This window comes from Corvus hawaiiensis, chromosome 4 (assembly GCF_020740725.1).
Source record: "Corvus hawaiiensis isolate bCorHaw1 chromosome 4, bCorHaw1.pri.cur, whole genome shotgun sequence".
NCBI classification, from domain to species: Eukaryota; Metazoa; Chordata; class Aves; order Passeriformes; family Corvidae; genus Corvus; species Corvus hawaiiensis.
Genome location: NC_063216.1, coordinates 5,592,943 through 5,616,666, shown reverse-complemented (window position 1 = coordinate 5,616,666; position 23,724 = coordinate 5,592,943).

Below are 23,724 nucleotides of genomic sequence, written 5' to 3'. Positions count from 1 at the left end.
TGCTGACAGCACCGTGCACCAGCACTCTCCTGTCTGGGATTAAAACACACCTGGGTCAAAACAAGGCCAGCATTACTTATTTTAAGCACACACCGTGGAGGAACTCTGGTGCTGAAGGTTTTGCAACAATGCTATACAGTCTGGCTCCTGATCTTCCTGTAAAGCCCAAAAAATCTGTTTGTCTGCCTAAGTGTCACACTGCAAGAAGTTACCTGCATGGACTTGATTAGCATTGCCCTGCTCCGTCCAAGAACAATAGTTAACCCACTACTTCCCTAACTGCACATGCACTGATTTGATTGAAAATATATAAATGTAAATTTAACACCTTCCCCACATCATTGTTACAGTGCTTTGGAATGGCCTCCTTGTACATGCAGCATGCGATGCCGTCGTGGCCACAGCTCTCCAAGGTTTGATCAGGGAGTCCATTCTGCCATCTGCTCCAGATGAACAGGATACTTTGCTCTGAGGTGAGGTCCCTGGATTCGGAAGTTTGCTGGGTTTGAGTTAACAAAAAACTTAACTCTGTAGTAGTGTTAATTTTCTTCATAGTAGCTGGTGTGGGACTGTGTTTTGGAATTGGGCTGGAAGCAGTGTTGGTAACACAGGAATGTTTTAGTTCTTGCTGAGCAGGGCTCACAGAGAGCCAAGACCTTTTCTGCCCCTCACCCCTCCCCAGCAGCGAGGGGGCTGGGGGTGCTTAGGGAGTTGGGAGGGGTCACAGCCAGGACAGCTGACCCCAACTGACCAAAGGGATGTCCCAGGCAATATGGATCATGCTCAGCATATAACGCTGGCGGAAGAAGGAGAAAAGGGAGATGTTTGGGGTGATGATGTTTGTCTTCCCTATTTACTGTCACATGTGATGGAGCCCTGCTGTCCTAGAGATGGCTGAACACCTGCCTGACCATAGAAAGCAGGGAATTAATTCCTTGTGTTGCTTTGCTTGTGTGCACAGCTTTTGTTTTACCAATTAAACTGTTTCTATCCAAACTTAGGAGTTTTCTCACTTTTATCCTTCCCATTTTCTTCCTCATCCCTCAGAGGACAGTGAGTGAGTGGCTGTGTAGAACTTAGTTGCCATCTGGGGTTAAACCACGACAGCAAGTGAAACATTTCACTTTACTACATGGGATAATGTCTCTCTCTAGTGGCTAGGTACAGTCACTATAGCTGCATGCTTTACTTGCATTTTGGATGGCATTTCTAGTTAAACAACCACTGCCATAATCAAATTCTGTGCTAAAGGTCCCAGGTTAAAGCAGCTTATTGAGCACATCATCAACATGCAGTCCTGACTTCACTAAATCCAATTAGAAAATGTTCATTTTGCAGGGATTGTTAACTGTTTACTTTCACAGAAAGAATATTGCTTAGAAAGAGACAAAAGTTGGTGAAAATATCCAAGGCTTGGGAATTTGTTTCTGGCTAAGTATATATCAACCAAACTAAAGCTTTTGGCACTGTTTGTCTCAGGACACTTCTGAAATCCCAAGGATATATAATATTTAGAGAGAGGTGAGAATAACCTTTTCCCTCAGCTCCTGATGTATTTCAACTTCTTGTTCTCCTAAAAGCCAACAGAACATTTAAGTGGGGGAAATTCTAATAGAAAAGGGTGATGTTTGAGTGTTAAAAGGCTGCTAACTTGATAAGGCTCCCTCTTCCTCTTCACTTGCTCACAAGCAATAATTCAGTTCAAGTGATCAGTGACCGAAGGCCAGATTTTTAGAAGTAATTAGATGCAAAAAAGAGAATAACTATGTACCTAGAAGGGATTTCTGAAATTTTCTATTGTACATATGGAGAAAATCTCATTGAATGCATGCCCTGTTACAGATCTGGTTTTCTCTAAACAATAACTGACCTTTGCTGTTACTGATATGCAATAGTTGTTTGGTAAAAATAAAGTAGGAACTCCAGTCCAACCACCACCAGGGTCACTGATGTTGACTGGTGTAGGAACTTGTTACTGCAAGACACCAAGGGGAGGTCCATGCTTCCACTGTCAAGGTTATGTGCATCATTAAGAGATTTCTGTCTCTGAGTCTGCCTATCTTCAATGAGAGTCATTAAATCTCATGACTGAAAATCTCATGATGGTGTTTGTAGCACACCTGTCCAGTTATACCAGCAAAGAGTGTGAAATGGAATCCCTTTGCAGATGTCTTGCCAGAGCATTGTTCCTAAAACAGCAGGGCAGCTGTTGGGTGGTGGAGTACCCAGAGTGCTGGACACCTTGAGGACCCTCTGTCAGGACAGCTGTCCCCTCCCAGCACTCAGGCAGGGAGGGCAGTGAGTGGCAGCTGGGAACAAGCCCGTATTCTACCCTTGCTCTTCCCAATGCAGTGCAACTGTGCTGCAGCGGATGGGAGAGACAAGAATGGCAGGAGAGAGAGAAATCCTGGATCAGGAGGGGATGAGTTCTAGTGCTAGCAAAAAAACCACAGCTTTTGCATATGGCTAAGCCAAGAAGGGAAACTTGGGGATGGGAAACAGCAGGGAAAGCACTTCCACCAGATTATAAACAAGACATTAATTGGGGCTAGGGAAATAATATCCTCATATTCTCCCAGGACTGCAAACAAATCAGTGGCAGAAAAACAAGATCTGAGATTTCCTTCCAGTTTTCCAGTCCCATTCTGCATTTTCTAGACCATGCTATTTTCTATTTCGGACAAAATAGACCAAACAAAAAAACCCAAACAAATGAGATCCTCATCAGAGATGAGCTGTGGGACTGATATTTTAATATTAACACTTAGCTTGCCATATCCTGCAGGCTCTGGAACTGCATTTATCAGGGGCAGACAAAGGTTTTGCCTATAAGCCCAGTGAAATGGCAGAATTTGAACTTCTGCAACTGCCTGAAGCCTCGTCACATGCAGGACAGTTTGCTGGCCCTTCTCACAGGACCAGGACCAGGTGATAAAGCAGCCCTGACACAAGAGGAACCAGGTTGTCCTCTCCTGTGGCAGGACAGTAGGTGCACCCAGAGGACAGCCAGGAATTCCTGACTGGCACTAACAGGGGTCTGTCCCCCTCTGGGTCTAGCCCTGCTGCAGCTAATGGCACATTTCAGCAGGGAATAAGGCCTGTGAATTGCAGCTGTGCATGAATATTGATAATAGCCGCCAAACGCTCTGCTTTCTATCTCCCCTCCCAGGAGGGGTGAAGTGCTTTCTCAGCAAGGGTGAGACAGTGCTTCCAGGGAGGCAGGAAGGGGAAAATTGTCTCCCGTTTCTGCTGCCTTAGGGCTCACTATTGCTTATACGAAAACAAGTGCTGAAGCTGCCATTTACTTGGGAGGAGGCAGGATCAGACCCTCATTTTTCTGCCAGACAACACACCCTCATAATTATGTATTCACACCATATTTTGATAATGGTTCCTTACAGACTAATTAATATGAATGTTTAAGAAGTCTGGTTTTAATATGTTAGTACTGAAGGAGAGACTGCAGTCCTGTGGGAGGTTATACATATTTCCCACTGATGAGTACCTTAAATCTTAATGTGTATGGAGAGAGGGGAGCATATGAATCTACAGAGCCAGATACAAATGCTTCTTTTACAGGATGGGTTTTATACAATTAAAAATCAGTTTTCTTGGGAGCAACGGTGATGATTATTTTTAGTTTCTAATAGATGTGTCTCTGTTTGAGGTCTAATATAACATGCAAACTCTGAAGCTTTTCCTGCCATCTAGAGGTGTGGATTCTCTGGTGACTCATAGAGTGAGTTGCTTTTGTGGCATGTCTCTCACCACAGCACTAACAGGGGCTTTTTCTTCTATCCAGCCAGCTGTTTTCATGAACATTGCAGGGACTTAGCAACTTTGAAAATGCTACCTTTCTTGATGATGAACACAAAAGTTTCTGGGAAAGGATGGGCAAATAGAGATCAATTACCATGTAAGACCTATTTCCTTAGGAAAGTAGTTTAAAAACAGTTGTAAAATGAAAATGTCCCCTCTCTTAAAACAAACAAACAAACAAACAAACAAAAAGCCCAACAACAGCAAGAGCAATGAAAGTGGAAATCAGTGCTAATGATCTGACTCACAGGGGTCTCATCATTAACAGGAACTGACTCACTGCATTTCCTAGAAATTTCCATGATGCTGTTTTATCTGCCCTTTGTGTCTTGGGAGCAGAGTGGACAGAAGCAGCTTACCCCATGCATAGACCATGGTGGCAGGTCTGGCTGGGCCCAGTGAAGAAGCTGTATTTGGCTTTTTGCATGCCTGATTTAAAATTGTCCCTGGACTGAACACAGATTGCCATGAGAGACAAAGCATATTGGAAGTCCTGGAGGTTACCACCAGTACTGTGATCAGTTCAAGGACAGTTGAGACCAGCTAAACAGGTTAGATCAGTGTTTCTGCTTCCTGTCACTGAGGTTTCTGCTTCCTGCCCCAGGGGAAACAAAAACTGTATCTCAGGTTTTATTTGTTTTCACCTTGTGGGTCTGAGTCTGCAGGGTACATTTGAGCTGTATGATGAGCTGTAGATAAGTGGTGTACAATACCAGCCCATGGTACCTCTCACAGCGCACTGCAGCTGAGGATTGTAACAGAGCAAGGCAGCTCCAAGAGTGAGGGGCCAGGGCACATGCACCCTGGCCATCGTGCTCTACCACTGCTTTCCTCCTTCCAGGAAAGCCACAGCACAAGGACCAGCCTCATCCAGTGCCAAGTAGATATACAACCAGAATAACGGAGCCAGAAGTTTGCAAAAAGCTGGATCCTGGAGTGGAGGACAGCATTATTTCTGATCCCTCTTACTCCTACTGCAGCTCAAGTCATGCTTAGTAATTTTTTCTAGTCCATTTTACCATCTGCTATTCTGTCCTTTGCAACAGCTGACAACAGTGCAAGGACATGAGAGCTTCCATGTGATGGTTGTTTAAAAACAAACACACATTGTGCTCTGTTGCCAAATATTTGTATTACTGAAGAAGACAGAAGCCTTGGCTATGGCTGCAAATCTATTGTTTGAGGTGTGATAAGAGCAGACAAAAGGATGACACATAATTAATAATAAAACAAAGGCCTAAATATAACTCCAAAGACAAAAATGAAGGAGTAAAACAACACACGAAGACAACATATTTAACTTCATAAAAAAAACCAGAAGCCACCTAAGCAGATTTAAATCTTTTTTTAAATCACCACAAAGAAAGGTTTTAATCTGGGGATGGAGAAAGATAACTTGTAAGGCTATGTAAAGGTTGTTTCCTAGGAAGTCAAGCTCTGTGGGACCACAGAGAAAAGACAAGGTAAAGACGGTGGCATTGTGGGCTGATCAGAGTAGAAAGTCCACCTCTCTGGTTGTAGTTGTCTGGCAGCTACACTGAAACCAAGGAAAATCCTTGAGTCCCTCATCTAACAGCCTGTGAAGTCAGTCAGCACCCAGAAAGCGCAGGTTCTGGTATTGCATTCATCTCACCTAGGTAGGCAGTGGGCACTAACTCAGCAGCCCCTAGAGAAAGGGGAAGTGTCAAGTGAAAGTGGAAAATTGACCTCTTTTCCCACCTCTCAAGGTAATCCTGGCAGATCAAAGCTGAAGCACAACAGAAGGCAGCTTGAGGAAATTTAAACTCCTTTACTACTTATCCTTTACTTCTGCAACTGAGATCTGGGTGGCTGGCAGAGAATTCCCGTGAACACCACTTCCCTTTGAAATGTGTGCCCTTAGTTAATCTCAGGGAGTCCAGGTCTGCAGACATTCTTAAAAGGTCCATCTTTTGAAGGGATATCTTTAGAAGGGCAAGGCTGCCTGAAAAAATGAAAGTTAATACAGAAATAAACCTTCCTTCAGGTTTTGCTGAATGATCTTCTGACTAACACAAGTTGTCCAGCTTCCAGCTCTACCACCAATTTCCCGCATGCTTGAAGCCAAGCTTAATTTTCGTTCATATGTTCCATTATATATATAATTATATAATCTATATTAAATTATTTACCTATGTTGCATTTATAAGATGTATTTCATATATACATTCTACTACATTCATCTCACTCACTGTCTTATCTATGCAGCCCATAATTTCAAAAGGAAGAATTTCATAAAGCAGCCATTACCATTACAGGTTATTAATTTGGTTTCCTCTGGAATTGCCACTAAAAACGACAGCAGCTGCTCCTGTCTCTGTGCTGTGACATGCCTCAAATCCCACCCTATCTATTGCTGTAACACAGAACATTTAATCTCTGTGAGCTGTGAGGTGAAGAAAAGGTATCCCTGACTAATTCTACTGCTCCTTTTCTCCAAAACAGAGTCCACCTCCACAAAACTGCCCTACTTACCCTTTAACTCATAGCTATACTGTCAGGATTAGCCTGTTCATAAGGAGGTCCAAACAGCAGAATTTGGAGCTACTGTGTGACACAGGAGTACAACCGCCAGGTTATTCATTTTATCTCACCCAAAAACCTGCCTGCCTTCAGACAGGTAACTGTGCAAATGAGCAACTGCCAGACCCCAAGCCTGTGTGTATAAAAATGCTAGGGATTCTGCATTTTTCCACTTGTTCTTGTAGATTTTATGCATGCCTAGGAGCAATAAGCATGTATAAGGTACCCATTTGGGGTTTGGTAAGGTAAAAGAAAAATCCATTGTAAATAAAGTGAATTTTTTTCCAAAAGATCCAAGATTTTTGTGTGCATTTTAATGGTCTAGCTAAAGGTTACAAAAAAACCATTATTTTGAAAACTGGAGTGAACCTGCTCTTTGCTTCATTCAGCTTCCACCTACTTTATGTGACAAAGAATGTTTCTGCAGAGTTAGCTATAACCATCACAGCTGTGTGTCCACCCAGCCAGCAAATAAAGTAGGACTAGTGCAGGTGTCCTACACCTAACAAACAAATCAATTTGAGAATCAAATCAGATAAGAATTCTGTGGGACACACAACAAAGTGTCACACTAAATAATTAATTTTATCTCTAGATATGTTTAAGGATGGGCTACATTTTAGGTAAATGCTGATCTAAATATCTTAAAAACCTGTAATCTCAAGTTGTATAAATATTTTTTCTACTGATGTTCTTTTTCTTCTAGCAGGAAACCTTATTTAAAGTACTTTTTTATTTCAGAGCTCAAAATTTAGATTTTCATTTCAGCTGCACTTGTACCTTGTGTACTGGCATTTTGCTGTCTCTGTGTTTATCTTACTTGCTAAAACCTTCCCTTTGACATCTCAAACAATTATGTGTTCTCTCAGTCCCACAAAATTAAGAAATATATCCTCCTGATGTTGAGGATAAGGGAAATGAGGCATGTAAAATTGAAGGCCTTTCTTTCTGAAAACACTTGTGTGTATTGAATATGTACTCCTCATACGTCTTAGAGCCTGCCACTGGAGTGAGGTGAGTCACCCAGAAAGCATGTGCTTAAGCAGCCTGCAAGATGAAACTTGTATGAGGACACAAGGAAAATAAGTGTCAGTGTGGGGAATGGATTTCATTTTTTCCTGCTTTAATCATCCATGACATTTTCTGAATACTCCTTTGTTCTGTACAACGTAAATAATGACACAGCCATTTTTCAGATATGCTGTATAATGTAACCAAGTCCTTAAAACACTGGATACGGTGCCTTAGTATCCATTACATCTCCTAGGCAAGGGATTCAAGAACAGATGCACTAACTTTGTTTGTGTCTGCAGAATCTCTGTTTACCTCTGCATCTTTTTTTCCAAACAACTTCAGCAAAATTAAATTGAAAAAAAAAAAGTTAAATGTTAAACTGTTTTACTGTTAATGAGCAGAAAAATTTTAAAGTACAAGTCTGAACTTGGAGAAAAATAAATTAATAGAAAAGCAGACTTCAGATGTAAATATCCAAAATAATGCATTCTTGAAGACGAATAAAAGTTGTTTGTTTTGGTTTTTTTTCTTTTTCTTTTACAGTTTGAATTACTGTTCTGTTCTTGGCTGTACTGTAACCTGCCCTTGAGAGACACACAGTCAAATATCTGGATACACATATCAGTTTATTCTTTTTAATGTCTCTAAGTGCTAATTCTTCAGATTCAGTGTAATTGTTAGTCTTCAAACAGTTCCTTGAAGCTGTTGTCGTGGACTGAATTGTTTGGAACAAACTGATTCACTGGTTCAGGCTGAAGGAGACCCTCATGAATCCTCTGCCAGGTCTTTTTGCAAGCTCCGGTTTCAAGAGCTATTGACAAACACTTTGGACAATATTCTGTCCTGCAATCATCCCATGAATTCCTGTTCTTCTTCTGAACATGATGTGCTTTGAAAAAAAGCACTACATCCTGGAGGACAGAACCACAGTTCTAGCAGGCAGCACCAACCTTGACATCACATAGTCAAGCTATGTGGCATTTCTGTGTATTTTATTCCATGTTCTTTAACATGGAGCTATGAAAAATTGTTGCTGATATTGCATTTCATGTTATTTTGCTATTGACCATGCCTGTGGAGTCTAAATGTCACGCAACCTTTGTACCAAACCTTATGTATTGCAAAATAAGCATACCAGTAGTCCACAGACATGTAAGCGGAATTTCTTCATTCATTGTGTCTAAACAGGAGCCCCAGCACACTTGGACAACAGACTAAAATTTAGCTGGCTGTTATTCACCCTTTAAGTCTTTGTCACTTGAGACTCACACATCCCTTGCAGACCCTGTGGGGATCCCTACCTGGTAAACACACTTCCATGGGATTTTTGCATATCATAGTGTAGTCTCTTTCACTTATACCATATTCACTATATATTACGCAGTGATATATAAAATACTATATATCCACCATCAAAAGGCCTTTCCTGTAACACTCTCTTCAGAAGTTATTTGCCAGCTCTGTCATGCTGAACACACATATGCACACTCCTAAATCAACCAGCCTCTTTGATTTTGGGAACAGATTTCTCTCTGCATGGGGTTAGAGTCCCAGATAAAAAGGTCTGGAGAGATACGTAGGAATATAATGGAAGCAAAATCCAGTCCATCAACTTGCTTAAGAGAAGATCAATATAAAAAGATTAGGAAGCTTGATTTTTCCAATACTGTCACTACAAAGCAAATTTGTATCCCTTTGGTTGCTCTAATATGAAAAAAGGATCATGTGCTGGTAGAAGCATATTTATATGCTGCTGATGTTGAGCAAGAGGGAAGCTGGAGAGCGCAACAGTCACATTTTCATTTGGGAAAAGCAAAAAAAGCCAATGAGACATGGAGTGAAGTAGCAGAAAGAATAGGGACCACTACCACTACCAAGGCACACAGAAATGTAGGAACAGCAAGTTAACCATATGGCTTCAAGGGTTTCCCTGAGGAGAGATACAGCAAATGCTGGAACTGGGGCAGTGGTGGCTGCCCCGAGGACATAAAGAATGTGAGCATTTTCTTCAGGCAAATAGAAGCTGTGACAAAACACAGGGAACTATCCTTCTCTGTTTTCCTGTCTTCCCTTACTAATCTTAGATGCAAACAGTGCATTTCACATGCAATGACACCCCTGCTTTAGAAAGTTGTGCAATATGTACAGTTGTCTTTCAAAACACGCTGGGCACACCTACACAGCGCCAGTGACCATGGTACACAGATTCCCAAGTGGACACATGGAGCCAGGGGAAGAGGCTGGTGTGACGCTGTGCCAGTGCCGCTGCACGGGGGCTCTGCATGGCACTAACCTTCCCACCTGTGTGTCACACAATGGCCTGGGTTCAAAGAGACCTTAAAAACCATCTCATTCCAATCCCCTGCCATAGGCAGGGATGCCTTCCACTACACCAGGTTGCTTAAAACCCCATCCAACCTGGCTTTGGACACTTCCAGAGATGGGGCATCCACGGCTTCTCTGAGCAATCTGTGTCAGGGCCTCACCACCCTCACAGTAAAGGATTTCTCCCTAAAATCTAATTTAAACCTAATCTCTAAATTTGAAGCCATTCCCCCTTGTCCTGTCACTCCAGGCCCTTGTAAATAGTCTGTCTCCATCTTTCTTGTAGGCTCCTTCTGGTCCTGGAAGGCCACAATTAGGTCACTCCAAAGATTTTCTTCTCCAGGCAGAACAATCCCAGTTTTTTCAGCCTTTCCTCATAGCAGAGGTGCTCCAGCCCTCTGACCATCTTGGTGCCTCCTTTGGATTCACTCCAGCAGCTCCATGTCCTTCCTGTGCTGAGACACCAGGGAAGGCAGCTCTGGATACAGCTCTGCAGGTGGGGTCTCACCAGAACGGGGCAGAGGGGCAGAATCCCCTCCCTGTGGGGTGTGGTTGAACCCTCGCTCCATTGCACACCAGCAGGATTTACAACAGCCAACACTGTTCCAGTGGACAAGTTTCTTGTTTCATACACCCAACTTCAAAGGCAGAGCTAGGATCACTCACTTTTTATTTTCTAGTGTCAGGTCTTGCAGGTGCATTCAGGCACAACTGCTAATAAATTCAGAGGTGGTGTGCTGAGGAAAGTGCCATCTTCCAATTCCTTTGCACAAATCTTGAGGAGTAAGTCTTTATCTCTGCCAAAGGCTCCAAGTAGCTTCACACTACTGAGTAAGCTACTCCAGGAAGGCTGTCTTTAAAAATAAATGCATTGTAGCTGCAATGCACTTGCACTTTTCATTCTTCAAGATTAACAGGTTTGAGTAAAGACTGCAAAATTTTTCTTCATCATTCCTTTAAGAAGTCCTCACATTTGACTCAATGCTGCTATATATTCTCAATGCCAGTGCTTTCTTCCAAGGGACACAAACTTAAAAATATGAATATTTTCTTAACAAGACCTACTGGTTTCTATATTCATAAACTGAAGCATGAAGTATGTCTAGTAATATCTTACCCAATTATTTTACTTATTTCATTAATTCCATGGCATAAATACTGCAAAATAGAGACAGATATTGATAAAGAGGAAAAATTAAAAATAATACAATGATATTCAATTTTATAGCGTGATGTCACTGTGAACAAGCTTGCCTTTTTGTATAACCTTTCCATATATCTCCACTTATGGCATCTTCTTGGAGAACATAAAGCTTTTTGAAGGAGGTAAACAGCATCATCTAGAAACACATTTATATATATATATATACACACACACACACATATAGGGGTTTTCTCTCAGCTGGAGGATTAACTTTAATCAATCTTGCTAGTAAAAGCTGCAATCCCTTTTCTCCTGATTTAAGGAGGAGACTACAGCTTTGAGCAGTGGTGTACCAGTTTTCCAGGCTCTGAGCTGCTGGGATTGCTGGGCAATAGTTATCCCAGACAATTCATGTGCATGGCCAGTAATCAAAACATGACTGACCTGCTGTACACTTAACACATATTTTGTGAAAATGATATGTTTTTACTCATTGATCAGGAATATAAAGCCCTCATTATGGACAAGTCACGTGTGGATGTGAGGCAGGAAATAATAAAATAGATTTTAAAAAAACCAAAACAAATCCAACCAGAATCCACAGGTATTTTTGCAAACCCAATGTACACAGCTCTTAAACACATCCAGAAGCATTCAGATACCTGCCTGGAGATATTTGGGTAAAAGAAGTTGCTGTTTGTAAACCTTTTTGTGTGTTAGCTCTAAGAGCTCTTGCTGGTCCTCATTCACTTCTTTCTGTGTGTTTCACTTCCATTTTTATCCTCTAAGTCTTGCACAATGGTCAGTTTGCTGGATGAGATAATTTCCCACAAGAACAATACTTTTCACCTCCTTGCCTCCATAAACCAGATATTTATCCATATTGCCCTCCCAGGCTTCACAGCCCAGCAGGAGGGCAACACGAATCAAATGCCAATGCAGGGTAACCACATCATGAGCAGCAAGAGTGCAGACAGCAGGTCAGAGGAAGTGATCATTCTCCTCTGCTTGGTACTTGTGAGAGTAGTTTTGGATACCAACAAACAGGAAAGGATCAGCAGAGAGCCACTGTTACAGTCAGGGGCTGCAGCATCTTCCCTGTGAGGAAATGCTGAGGTTCAGCCTGAAGAAGAGACAGATTTGGTAGTCCTGCAGGGAGGTTATGAAGAAGACGGAGCCAGACTCATCCCAGAGATGCACAGAAAAAGACCTAGAAGCAATGAAAAACAAATTGCTTGCAAGAAAACTCTTACTGAACCAAATGAGAAAAAATCATCTCCTTCTGAGGCTGGCGCAGAACTGGAAAAAGTGCAGAGGCGCTGCAGGAGATTTTCAAAACTTAAATACAGCCGTGAAATACTGATCAAGATGGCCTTGCATTGAGCAGGAGGTCAGATTGAACAACTTTTACAAGTCTTTACGACCTGAATTGTTCAGATTCTCTGACTCTAATCTGTTCCAATTTTCACTCCCCTCAGCATGTAACAATTTCTACATCCTGGGCACTGCTTCTTTCTGTGTTACTAGGACATGGCTATGAATGATATCAAATGAACTGTGACATCTCTAGAAATTGCAAGACGTGTCACAGCGTTATTAATTCTATTTCAGAGCCATTGCACTGCATGCATCGAAACATAATTCCCAGGTTCCTCTAAGTTGATTTTAATTTTCATTCAGAATAAAATTGCTGGATATGATGGAAGACAGGAATAGGAAACTGGAGATTCTCTTTCCAGGTGACTTCAGGTAAAGATGTCTCTGCCTTAAATAACTATGTGATGGATAGCTGAAGTGTCTAAGCATGGGGGGTACTCAAAGACAGATTTAGCAACCAGTTACTCTAAGCTGAGTCAAACTAAAAGGGAGTCACAAATAGCCATTGGATTTCTGAAAATGGAGGAAATGTCCTTCATTTCCTCATATATGTTAAATTCATAATGCACAGAGAAAGGAAAAGCCAGTCTTGATTGAGTCAAGTCAATTTTGCTTTCACAAGTACAAAGAGTCAATTGAAGAGAAAAGATGACCTTTGTTTGGTGAAAAAATCTTTGATACATGTTATTCAGTAACAGCAGGTGTCTTGATGCTAGCTTTTAAAACAGAAACCTTATTGTCATTTCTACTTGCTTTAATGATGGCACTTTACTTAGTCCTGGGCATTGAAAGTTCAGTACCTCCTCAGAATTTCATACTCTGTGTTTTTTTCTGGAGCCTCGTTGCAAGAAGGCAATATTTTACTGCAAATGGAGGAAAAAGCCAAAGGCCTAATTTGCTAAATGCACAAATTAGAACAAATACAACATCCTTAAATGTAACAGCCTTGGGTTTGAGTTTGTGTGTAGTTTTGATTCTGAGAGCCTGACAAACTGTAAATTATGCCCACTCTTATTCAAGTAAGTCCTCTGCTGCTGCTGTATTGGACACACCATATTGAGCACAGCAGACCTTTTCACTGGAGGAGGGATATCTAGTTTGGGTTTTACAGTCTTATTTTACAAATTAGGCCACAGCAGATGGAGTGCTTTCCTACCTCGACTGAGTTGCAGCATTTTTGCACCACAGTATCCATGCATGGTGTGACACAGAATGATCCTGTAGGCTTGCTGATCACCAAATAATGTACAAAAATACCTTCTCTGTATCCCTTTTACCCCAGGATGCTTGGCAACCCTGACAACTGCTTCTGCTTTGGCTGGAGTGTGGCAGGGATGTGACACACTCTGGTTCCGCTGGTACTACAAATAGCAGATCCCTGACAGGAAAATTGAGTTACATTATCTGTAATTACAGTCTCTGGAATTCCATGCCAGGCAAATGAGCTCTCAATGAGAGTTGCTGCTTTTGCATGTGAGGGATCTGCTTCCCAGTCACCCAAACACAAGTCAGACACCATGAAATTTCTTCAGTGCTTGTAAACAAGCAAATACCTAACTCGACTCAAGGACAGTAAGGCAGTCAATGTATCACGGTTTGCCTTTGTTGTCTGGCTTGGAATTTATTACAGAAATTTCCTAGGCTTGTGGTTGTGAACCCTAATGCTACATCGCTTCTGTATGTCAACACAGAAAGTTTTGCTTAAATGTCCATCACCAGTGTGATTTCTACATTTGCTTTGGAATGCATCAGACTTTTTATCTTCAAGTATTTTGGGGCTTCCTACAAAGCACCATTGTCCACTCTTCACTGCCTAATTTTCTTGCCCCTATTCTAGCCTGTTCATTTGTAGACACCCCGTTTTATGTGTTTGAAGTCCAGGGATTTCCCACACTGGTATAAATCCTCCATAAAGAAAACCTCATTTGCTAATCTACTAAGGATCCTGGAAGCACACATCTCAGCATCCACTGACAATTTCCAGCAAGGGCTGGCAGAGTCACTGTCTTACACTCTGCAGGTGCTATACACAATGACGGCTTCTTACCTTGGAGTGTTTCAGAAACTGCAACAGAAGAACATCGACAGTACACAGAGTTTGAAATCTTGACAATCTGCATTTGCTACCATCCAAGCAGTCAAAATCAATGCCTGGAAAAGTTATATAGGTTTGCTATTCCAGAACAATTTTAGTGTCTTGTAGAAAATATCACAAAATTAAGTGTATTGTTGTAAGTGTATTGCCCTGTTGTAGTGCTAGTGCTGTTAGCATCGTAACAAAAATTTACCGCTCTTTTATGGACATTGCAAAATAGTTTCTTCTTGTGGTCATTGGATACCAGCTACCACTTAGATTTGCTGGACTGTGAAGGCAATTAGAAATCTGGAAGAAAGAAACTCTACTGCAGCACTGAAGTGAACAAATAACGCTGCAAATTCAGGTCATGGCAGAGATCATAGACTGAAAAAGTTTGTTAGGTCCAAGATGAATGAAGAGTAAATACAGCTTTAAACCTGGCAAATCCAAAATTGTTTGAACATCCTCAAGAACTGGACAAGACTTCTGTGAGGCTTTTAAAGTATTAAAAACACCAGCAAATAGAAGGGTAGGAGGTAGGGATTGGATTTGGTGTGGGGATTTTTTTAAAGCCACTTAAGCAACTTCAAATAACTTCTATTGACTGCACTTACTGGGCATGTCTCTTGCCATGATCTCTCCTCCTTGCTTGCTTCATTTGTGGTACATTTATCCCAGAAATAAAATACCTTTAGTATGTTAGCTACCATGAGCTTGACAGATCAGGGAACAAGCTGAGGACCTTCTGCATTAAAAACAAGACCTGTTACAACTTAATGAAAAGAGCCCTGTCTCCTTAGCTGGGGCTGCAACAGCTTCCTTGGACAGTACATGTGGTACGCTGGGGGTTTGATTACATGAGGCTGTTGTGGTGAACACCACTGTCATTTACAGGAAACTTTCAGCACAGAGACATTTTTCAGCAATGTTCATGCACAACTCCTTCAGCATTTTACATCAGAGAAGTTTTGCTCCTGAAGAATGTGACAGTGTAAATAGAACTGTCTGAGTACAGATGGGAATTTAGAAGATCATGAAAAAGAAAGTGTTTCCTTTAAATGAGCCTTACCTGCCAGGAATCTTTAGTGAATAAATTAAAGGAAACCTTTATTCTGTCAATCTTGCTCCCACACACTCTTCCCTGCACCATTTTGAAGGAACTGATTTTGTTTTCTACCAAAAAAAAAAAAGAGAAAAGGCCAGTTTGTGAAACAGCTTACTAATAATTTAAAATTTTTTAAATTGATATTTACAGCTAGATCATCTCACTTTTTTAAACCATGGCTTATCTCTAATCAAGTCTATGGAGTGAGATTTCTTCTATAAATAACCTCTTTGCACATCCATTTTCCAGATTCCTCTTTAAAAGAAAATTTCATTTTGTCTGATAAATATATCGGTTTCACTTCAGATTTGGCTTCCAATTTGTGTTTTCTAGACAAATGCCCAAACTGTTTAAAAAACAGCTATCATGATCTTGCTATTTGTTCCTTCCTACGGATGATAGGTTGGAGCTGGTGCTGGTGGTGTGGGTTACACTGCTCATCACTTGCAGATGTTTTGACTCCTATTTTGTTGAATATTAAGGAAATGGTACAGTTCAATCTTACATTATAACTGAATTTTACTGTTTGCTGTTCAATTTTACATTATGACTGTATCTTACTGTTTTGCTGTTCTTTCAGTCCATAGAGCTTGAGAATGGACAACAAAATTTTTAGAGTTTTGACAGAGTATGGTTCTTATATTTATCTTATTTTATTTTCAACACTGTTTCCACACACATATGTAAGAGCACACTATCCCGAATTACTTTGGAGAGGTATTTTGGGAAATGTTCTCAAGGTGACTACTCTCCAATTATGATGCACTGAATTAATTGCATTTTATCTTACCCATGGTCTAACACCACATATATTTTTCTCTGGAATGCAGCCTATATTTTCCCTCAGAAGCAGCTAGTTAAATCCTATCTGTATTTTTTTTTAAGAGAACAAAGTGAAGGAGCATGTCCTGACAACACAGTTCAAGACTTTGCTAGTATCTTCTTCTCATTTGTAACTCTGTGAATTTATTAAAATAGGCTGCATTTTGGGCTATACAAAGACTCAGGTTCCATAATGATAGGCAATGGGAATTCATCAGTCAAGGGCTCTGATCAACAGCTAAATAACAAGATGAAAAACTCTTGTTGAAACTGTCCAGGAAAATAAAGGACAATGAAGGTCTTTATTGGAGTTTCTCCATGTACGACATCTATTGCAATCAACAAGCAAATACATTAAAAAAATTTTAAAAAAACCCCCAACAAACAAACAACCCTTCCCAAGACTACCTTAAATCTCATAATTTCTACTTGTGAAAAACAGTGCATTAGGGGAATTTGAATACTGCATTTTACTTCTACTTGCAAATGTAGTGACAGGACAATGGGAAATGGCTTCAAACTGAGAGTAGGTTTAGACTAGATATCAGGAAAAAGTTATTTTGTGTGAGGGTGGTGAGGCCCTGGCACAGTTTGCCCAGAGAAACTGTGGCTGCCCTATCTCTGGAAATGTCCAAGGCCAGGTTGGGTGGGGCTCTGAGCAACCTGGTGTAGAGGAAGGTGTCCCTGCCCACAGCAGGGGGATGGAATGAGATGAGCTTTAAGGACCTTCCAACCCAAACCAATCTGTGTTTCTTTGTATTAGAACAAGGTACAAAACAGGAGAAATAACAGAGGAGTCTATAAATAATCTAGGGTTTATAGAAGATCCAGCCACCATCAGCATATTCTCCAGATAGCATTTATATGATCTATTCAGTAGTCTTTATGGAAAATCCAAAGTACTGAAAGAAGAGACATGGATGGAAAGACATACAGAGCTGGGATTTAAAAGAAAAAGGGAAGCAAGGTGAGGCTTGGGCAAGGACAATGCCACATGTATCTGAACACTTCAGAGATACTGCCACAACTTAAGACACTGCCTGGCATTTGCAGCTGCAAGGGATTGTCCTTTGCTGTCGTGAATGAGTGACCCACCACCACTTTTGCCAAAGCCAGCACACTGTGCAGGACATAAAGGTGACACACAGGGCCAGTCGCTCTTACAAACTCTTCATATGAGCAATAATTAAAGCACCAATTTACTCCTTGCTAAAATTTCAACTTACAAGCAAATGGGCTGCTCAGTAGTTTTACACTGAAACATAAGCCAGTTGCACATCATGAGATGGAAAAGCCAGCTGGTAGAAAGGTAGAAAGTGGCAAACCTCAGAGCTTGCATGTACTATCCTGTCCTCATCATTTTTATGGGAGAATAAGGCGGAAGAGAAATAACTTGCAGTACTGCTAAGGGAGAAGGTGCTAATTCCAAACATGTTAAGCATTCAACAAGGTGCATTTATTAGGGGAACCTAAAAATAATAAATAGACGCTGGGTCACACTTCTAATTCCTGGAAGAAAGAGTAAAAGCAATTAACCATCCTGCAGCTCAGATTGCTGGGAAAGACTGAGACTAGAAAGAAGAGCTGGATGTGTTCACAGTGAGGAATGATAGAGGAAATAGGAAGAACTGAGGAGGTAAATTCCCTGAAGTTCAGAGCGGGAGAAAAAATGAAGCCTTTCACATGTGTATAGGCCCAAAAATTATATAAATATATTTTTAAACAGGGAACATTTTTTACTACCTACAAGGGTATAAGCTTTTGAACAGCTGTCTAGTGCCAAATATTTTCATATGCTGAAAATGTCAGCAAGGTTCTGGCAGGTGCCTTGGAAAACAGAGCCCACTTTTATGCACAGTCAGCATCCCCTTTGGGAGACTCCATTTCCACAGGCTGCACTGAGGTTGTGTTTGGCACCTGAGGTATTTCACAGGAAACAACAGCAACTTTTTGGTGGTATAGAGGGTACTACAGCCTGAAGAAATGTTTTAGTATTATAAGGGTAGAGGTGAGTGGGTGTGGTAGAAGAGCCTCTATGCACGTTCAGAAAGAGCCACAGACCTACTAGTCCAACCCTAAAATTAAAAAAAAAAATTCCATGTTAATAATTGGCAGATGAGAAATAAAAATTAGAATATGTATAATGTGCAGGACCAGCAAGACTGAAGCCCCCATCAAGAGGACTGGCCCAAACAGCAAAGGCAATATAATCAGTGATGGTGAGCCACTGCAGAAAATTTGTGTCTTCTGCAGTTTCACAAACCATTTAGAGGTCCCAGCCCTAAGTGCAAAGGAAAAAGAAGGGAATATAGGCAACTGGTTAAGCAGGGCAGGCATCCCAGAAAGAATGGAAAGAGAAGCCTTGGCTTCTTATCGTTGCCTAGACAGGAATTCCTCAATAATCAGTTATGACTCATTTACTCCATCCTAATGCTAAAATATTTCCCTAGCATGGTAATATAGCACGTATAAAACTATAAATTCTGCTGCTATCAACTCAATTAATTTACTCTTGGGGAAGAAATGGACTGGCAAATTACAGCCTACCATACTAGCATTCTACAAATGAGTAAGTAGAGGTGCTCTCTGGAACATTTCCAAAGAGGGGCAATGCTGCTACAATGCATAAAAAGTGGACAAATTAGACACGTAAAAAGAAGTCTGTGAAGTGACAAGCATAGGAAAAACTTTGTTAAAGTAAATATGTGATTCTAAGCCAGAGAGATGGATGTTGAAATGGGGCAAATACAGCTGGGCCCCTGAGAAAGCAGGACTCTCTGTCTGGAGCTGGGAGAGGACAACCAGAGGTTAAGGCAGGACAGAGGCCCAGAACCCAGATGGCACCAAAAGTTTCATGGTGGCTCTGCTCTGCTCTTCAAAATAGGCCTTTTGAATGAGGGGTGCTCTGGAGTTTTCAGGACTACAAGAACATGCCTGAAAATCTTGACTCAAATATTTCTAAGTGTCATTACAGATTAGCAGTCCTTGGTTTAAAAATTAGAGTTACAATAAAACATGGCCAAGAATATTGAACGCACTCAAATAAAATGAGGGATTACATGTGGCAAATTAACCAACAGCACATAAGCCTATGGGATTTGCCTTTGCAGTGTTTTTTGGTCAGGCTAAAAATAATTGGTTTTGTACTATGTCTATGTAGGTAGTTGAATGCAGCTGGGAATATCATCCCAGATCGCTGGGGCTAATGTTAGCTAAAGCAATTCTCTTCTATAGATATTTTGAAGTTGAGACACTTCCTTCCTCCTTCTCTGGAGAAATCCCACCTACACATATACCTACTGATACTTTAATGTGTGCACCTGTGTGGATTCCCTTACAAACCACTCTTTCTGTCAAAAGCATTTGAGATAATTTTCTTGTGGTATTCAAGACAGAGGTTCTGAACAATCTTAATTTTTGTCATTTGGTAACTTTGACCCTTTACTATCTCTATTTTGGGTTGTGTAAAATTGATGGCTCTGTGTGATTTTTCCCTATAGCTAGCTCTCAGTCTGCTCCAACAGAAGCTAGTAAGAGAGTTTTCCCTTGACAGCAATGGATGCACAATCAAATCCTTCAGTGTACCATGCAGAAAAGCTGCTGTTCAGCTTCTGCTCCTGAATTAGTAATTTCCAATCATCGATAAAAACTGATTCACAATTGCACATGGTCACCACAACCATACCATGACAAGCCTTGACCTTTGCCTCCCTGGAAGGTCAAACCTTGCACCGAGTCTTGGTTTTAAGCTTGTAACCTGGTATTGTTGCATTGAGGGACTATTTGTGTCTTGAGCAGACAGGTATGCACAGAAGAGTTTGGAGAAGTGATGTAACTTGTTCTAGATGGGACAATGCTCTCTGGCTACATCTCTGTTAGTAAATTTAGCAGTGCCTGGGAACTTCCCTAAGCCTGAGGATGTGATCATCTCTACTGTTAATCCAAAAGAGTGGTGATTTTGGCCCATGCCAGCTGGCACTCCCAGACAATTCCTGGCCACGGTCTGTGAGCTAGCATGGACATGGACCATTCCCAATGGGCATTTTGCACACAAAAACCTTATTTTTGGAAGCCAAGAGAAGTGCAGACAGAATCCATTATCTGCCAGGGGGTCTCAGTGCCCAAGAACTCACAGACAAATGCAACTTAGAATTACAGACATAGGTTTTATGTCCTTAGGGACCATTTCAACATGAAGAGATAAATATAAATTTGTAACACTGTTCTGAGTTCTAATGATTTAAAATGCATTTCCATACGAATTTGCTGTAGCTCAGAATCATTATAAGCTTCTCATTCTTCTTCTTTATTCATTTATTATTTTAAAAAAGGAACCCAAAACTAAGCACACCATCTACTTTTATTGGCTTAAGTGAGTAATTTTTCAGCTTCGAGTTAAAATCAAGGGGAAAATCAATATGGGCATCACTGTAATTGAAAACCAGTGGGTGATAATTCTGTACTGCAAACAAGATAATAAGTATAGAGATGAAACACTGGCAGGGGAAAAGAAGAAAAGATTAAAGATACGATCTCAATTAAATATCAACTATTATTAACATTATATTAAAAATTTCCCTGTGTTCTTTTCATATGCTGTATATTTTTTTCTCTTTTCCTCTAATGGATGTTAAAGGAGAGAATAAATGAAATTATGTGAAATTATTATAAAACAAATTCAGACAGAATCAATCAAGTGTGTCCTTAGCTGGTAATTTATTCCTAATATCATTGAATAGCCCCCAAAACATGAATATTTAAATCCAAATCTTCTTTCTTACCACTCTCTTTACATAGCCTTTCCTTCTACCTCCAGCTAGCAATTCTAGCATTAAGGAATTATCTCCCCATTGCACACAATGAAAGGAAAAAAAAGAGAGAATTCACCTTTACTCCTTATTTCTAATAGACCTGCTGGTTCCAGCTCTGGACTTTAATACTAAGGAGAAAGGAGAATTATCTCTCTAGTAGGCCAATAAAACTACTTTGTCTCTGGTCCAAACTGTATTTCAAACAACATACCGATAACAGTTTAAGAGAGAATCCATTTTGCTTTCAGACCTCTCACACTCAGAGTCAAAGGGGGGGCTTCTAAAAGCTCATTGAGAACAGATGATGATGATGAGGCCTGAAAATTAGTTTTATTCAAATAAATAAAAAAAAAAAATTAAAATCAAAAACCTGTCTCCGCAATGAAAAGTACCATTCAACTTTTAACAAGCCAGCTTACCAAGAAAGAAGTCGTATCTACTACTGCTACTACAGTATAAGGGATAAGGCAAAGAAAATACTAATTCCATTATTTAATAAATAAACAATAAAATATTTTTTATGTAACAATAAACAGTGGATGACAGAAGGAAAACACAGTCCCATGCCTTTTCTTGCAGCCATCTCCACACAAAGTGTTAGTCATGACAAGATGTGCCCACAAAACTAACGTTAATAATAGAATAAGGGTAAATGTCAGACTAGGGGAGAAAGAGTTAAAAGAATAAATAAATTAAAGGTATTTAAGCCAGTTCTCCAGGTGAAGTTTGTCATGATACACCTAAAGATCTTACTGTGGCAGTGTCTGCCTTAGAGAGTGGAGGATGGGAAGAAAGGAGAGGATCCCAGGTATGGATGAAGGCCAGCCCCTTCCCTCTTTCCATTTTTTAAACCTCAAAACATTCAAGGAGAGCTTAATCCTCAGTTCTTCTGCATACAGAACTCCCAGTGAAATCACCAAAAGCTTATTAACATCACTGTTAAATTTACACTCTTGTACAAATGGTTCATAAATCGTTCTGAAGGGCACAGATTTTGGTTATAAAGTGCCTTTCATCCACAGACGACTCCAGGTGTATCAGCCACAGTTCAGTGTAACAACACCAGCAGTCTGCTCTTGCAAGAACAGTTTGTCATTCAGACCCAAGCACGAGAACAATTGCCCAAATCCCTGTCTAGCCACACTGCCTACCCAGATATTGTATGGGTTGCAGTGGAAAATGCAGATATTGTTCTCTCCTTTTGTGCCTTTGCACATGAATGGAGACTAAGAGGAATTTGCTCCTGCCATGCTTGCCAGGGGAGCCATAGACAGGCAGGGGGGAGTAAACTGCACCTTTTTAATGTTTTTTTTCTGGCCTGAGAGAGCAGAATGGGACAGCATTGTGTCCGAGACATGTTTCTTTGTCGGCCTTACTCCTGGGACAGCACAGTGGCCTATCGTCCCACAGGCAGGACTCAGCCAAACACGGGCCTGTCTCCAGCAGGAATGGTCATTAAATAAGACAATAGTGGTATCAATATATCTGAATGTGTTCTTAAGTACTATATAAAGAAAATAATCTCCCAGAGTTCAGGATTTTAAAACATACAGTACATATTACTGATTTTAATTATAGATTCTTTGAAGTCTCTTTCAGTCACTTCAGGTAATCTGTGCTTTTAGAATACTAGAGACTTACTGCTTTGAATATTACTGACAAGATTGCTATTAAAAGTACAATCAGCTTTTAATTTTTACAAGTTGTGCCAAAATGGTTTAAGCATATTTGAAATTATGAGGGTTACCTTTACTCTCCCTCCTACAACTATGACACAAAGTCAGGTGTCCCATTGTTAGCACAGCAAAATATGACTGAGCTGGCATGGAAATAACATACATACAAGGAGTAGGTACAGAGAACTCATATTAAGGTTCTGAGCATGCCCAGGGTAAACAAAATACCTGTAGTAACTTAGTTGAACACTACACTGGCCCCTCTAGAGTTAGTTAAATGGTATTAACTGTAAAGTAGTTGTAGCCATGATAGTCTGAGCACCCATGAAGATACAGTTTGCAAGATGAGATGCCTTCAGATCAGAACAACTGGTGCCACTATCAAGTCTTTTGTTCAGCTAGGAGTACCTCACAGTTGGGACTCATCACAAGATCCTTTTTTTAAAATTTTTGCACAAGAACATGGCCACACAGAGCTGAAAAGGTGAATATTCCCTCCCAAGCAAAGAATCAAAGAATCGAGAGCCCATGCAAAGCTCAGAGATACATTTTCAATTCCATCTAAGCTCTTTGCTAATGGCTCAGGATACACTGAGCACTGCAAAGATTTCTGGTTTAGATTATCTCACCTCCTCCACTGCTGCCCTTTGCAACTACAGCCGTGGGACACAAGAGATTCATTCCTTCAGATATAACACTCATCGTTTTCCTTGTTGCATACATGACTTACCTGAACACATTTCTACCATTAAAAGCAACGCTTTCACCTGCTGAAAATTCTTTTTCAATTGTCTGCAGTAAAATATTTATTTATCAATGCAAAACTCTCCTCTGAACAACTTCTGGTGCAATTTACATCAAAAGCATCCTCATAAATAATTCGCTAAAGGGTGTTTTAATAATCAATTGCTGGATAATTACTGGTTCCAGCAGGACAATTGCTGTAAATCACGGGCATAAGGAGCCAATCTCTAACACCTCCCAGTAGTTTCTGCCCATGCTAATGATGTCTG